Source organism: Nanorana parkeri, unplaced genomic scaffold, assembly GCF_000935625.1.
Source record: "Nanorana parkeri isolate BGI_ZX_2015 unplaced genomic scaffold, ASM93562v1 scaffold376, whole genome shotgun sequence".
Classification (NCBI taxonomy): Eukaryota; Metazoa; Chordata; class Amphibia; order Anura; family Dicroglossidae; genus Nanorana; species Nanorana parkeri.
This window is the reverse complement of record NW_017306644.1, coordinates 1,199,654-1,202,858: the sequence shown is the minus strand read 5'-3', so window position 1 is coordinate 1,202,858 and position 3,205 is coordinate 1,199,654. Positions and strand designations below refer to the sequence as shown.

Below are 3,205 nucleotides of genomic sequence, written 5' to 3'. Positions count from 1 at the left end.
ATTTGCAAATAATATTTAGGTTTTTGAATGGGGGGAGGGGGGGGGGATTGTGTTCGAAGCTTACCACTGTGAGGAGGATCCAGCAATGTTATAGTAGTCATCAGGACGTAGCACAGACTTCATAAGAGCTCAGTTGTGTGACTGGTGCTGCATCCCTGAATGGATTGTCATCTAAACTTCAGCTACAAATCATTATAAATGGCGCAGACACACCTATGAGAGGACGTTATTATTCCCCTTTCATCTCATACCCAACTACACAAGTAATCCTGCGTAGTTCAGGGTAAATATTTAGATACTTCCATAAGGTTGATGCCTAGCGTCTATTAAGTTGGGTGCTGGGCATTGCCTATTGCAGCCTGTGTAGGCAAGCCCTGAAATCGCTCAATGTGCGGTTATCACACAGGGCCACCAAGCTTGCCTGCCGCGGGGCTGAGTGTACGGGTTCTATCAGTTGTTTGTGTCAATTACAGCTTCCTGTGCTCGTCCACACTTTGCTCAATGCTGGCTGACCTCTCCTGAAGGGTCTCATGGACAGGAAGTGAGGGGAAATCTCCCTGTGTGGGGACAGACCACAGTAAACACCTACATTGAAATATTGGTACCATCCAGGGATAACCCATCAACTGAGCCATGCCTTCACATATCAACGTGAAAATAGAATAGAATCCAATATACTTACAGCACCACATGCAGATATGTAAAATGTTACTCATACATCTGCTCAGGCCGGCACCATGTCTGTAGTGGCCACCCTATCAATATGTCATTAGATCTTTTTATATCGAGAAAAAGAGAATCCAGGGATGTTCATAGTTCTTAACAAAGTGCTTCATCTGTGCTGAAGTCCAGCCCAAGAATACATATATATTAGGGCTGGTAATGATTAAAATTTTCGTGTTCGATCTAATTATAACGCACATCCAGATCCAACTACATTGGCCTACACACATACAGCACAGCAATGAAGTAATAAAATGAACTAGGATCACACTAATGCAGCACGTTATTAATCTCCCGTGCCCCACTCAATATGGCCGCCGCTTGAGTGGGGCAACTCAGAATAATAACGTGCTGGATTAGTGTGATCCTAGTTCATTTTATTACTTAATAGCTGTGCTGTATGTGTATAGACCCAATGCCTTGGCTGGCGCTCGTGCAGAAAGTTTCTTGGGCAAACTCACCGGCCCAAGTGGCTCCGTAGGCTAACGGACGGTGGGAAGTGTCCGGTGACGTCAAGGGCATCGACTTCACCAGACTCCTCCCCCCTTCCCTTCTTTAGCCGACGGTGCCACTTGGGGAAGGGGGGAGGTGCCCGGTGACGCCGATGTCCGTGACGTCACTGGATCGCCGAGTGGGGCTCCAGGAAGCTGGCGGAGAGGTGAGTGTTTTCATTAGCGATCAAAATCATTTTAATCGATCAAAAAGTTTAACGATTAATCGAGAAATTAATCTTTAATTTCCGCAGCCCTACTATATATCCTTCGGGATTTAATAAGAGAACTTCCAAATTTGTTTTACTTTGCCAGAGATGCATCTTGGCATAGACAATCTGAGCTCAAATAATGAACACTTAGGGGGTCTATAAACAACTTGCAGAACCATACGCCCTCTGGATCTCTGTCAACGTTTGTTCTGTACGGATCGACAAATGTGAACCTTCTTAGTATAGTTTATTTTCCGAATGAATGTAATGGGACATTATGCCCACTAAATGGAGCTGAGCATTGTGAAAAAAATAGTTTGTCGAATGTAATGCAATTGTCATATGGTCACTAGGTGGAGCTGGAGAGCAGATAAAATATTTACTTCCTTTGCTCCTCAGTACCTTCTAGTGGCCATCATGCGGTATTACATTACATTTGACCTGAAAAGACTAAGAATGTTCATTTTTGCGTTTGCACAGAACGAACGTTCACAGAGATGTGCAGAGTGAATGGCTCTGCAAATTGTTTATAAATAATCAATTGGGATTGGCTCCAACAGCCGCTGGATAGCTGAAGACTAATTCATAAATTCGTGTGTGGAGCCGTGAACAGGGCCAACTGATCAGAAGCCGATTAATCGATTATTTAAAAAGTTGACAACTTTTTCAATAATCGATTATAATTGATTTATGTCGATTAGTTGTTGCAGCCCTAGTCTCATACGAAATAACTAGAAGATGCTTTTAATGGCGAGAGGCGGAATCCCTGTTGAAGATGCCATTATGAAGAGGGGAGGGATGGGGAGGAAAGATTCTTCTCGGCTGATAATGACTTCTATGAGATATTAGAATGGAACATGAAATGGGCACTCTGGACACTCCCAATGTTGGAAGTAGATAAAGTTCCCCCAGAATGATCTTCAATGTCTTGTGGGCTTTCAGCAATCTCTCATAGATAATTCATAAGCCCGAAACGTACTTCAGGAAACATCTATGTCCCTGCAATGGGCCGAGAAATCCAACAGAAGTGTTCATTTCTACAAAGCAATGTGTGTTGATCTAGGCAAGAAAGTTCTGTCCACAGTGAGCAGGGCCGTCCCTGTAATGAGGCTGTTGCCCTTAGGTGACATCTCTTCAAGTTATGGGGGGGGGGAGGTGCTAGCAGTTAGAGCGTCATGGCCGCCCCGCTGTTTGTGCCCCATTTCCGGCTGGAGCGTCCCAGGTTGCCAAGAGCCAGTTGGGGAGATGTCTATGGGCCGTACACGCAAAACAAATGGCAAACGCACTCATTGATTTGTTTCCAGCTTTACAGCACGGTGCACATGGAAGGGCCCAATACAGTGCAAACAGCAAAAACGTTTTCCCAGCACTCTCGCCAGCCAGCATGCAAAAAAACTTCTCACCGCTGCTAAGGTTAAAAACAGAGGTTTAGATACACGTTCAGACGTGTATCTAAACCTAACCTCTGTTTCTAACCTTAGCGGTGAGACAGATTTTTTTGCATGCTGGCTGTCGAGTGTGCTGGGAAAACTTTTTGCTTAGGGCCATACACATCTTGGCAACCAGGGACCCTCTGGTGGCCGCCGTCCCGCTCAGCTCCTGGCAACCCAACGTCTTGGGCAGGACGCCGGACAGTAAGATGACGCAGAGGCTAACTACGTGAAGAAAATACCTGTTGATCCTACCAGCAATGTTGTGTCCTTGTCACTTCCTGTGAGCTGAGCAGAATGCACAAATCACTTTATCTTCTGTAAATAACAATCCCTCTTCTCCCCCCCC

At 45.3% G+C, this 3,205-nt stretch overlaps 1 protein-coding gene across 1 annotated transcript in view; it reads left to right on the top strand.

Moving 5' to 3' along the window:
* Positions 1 to 3,205, top strand: part of SRM (spermidine synthase) — a 13,148-nt gene that overhangs the window by 2,038 nt on the left and 7,905 nt on the right. The gene's annotated exons all lie outside the window — the stretch shown is intronic.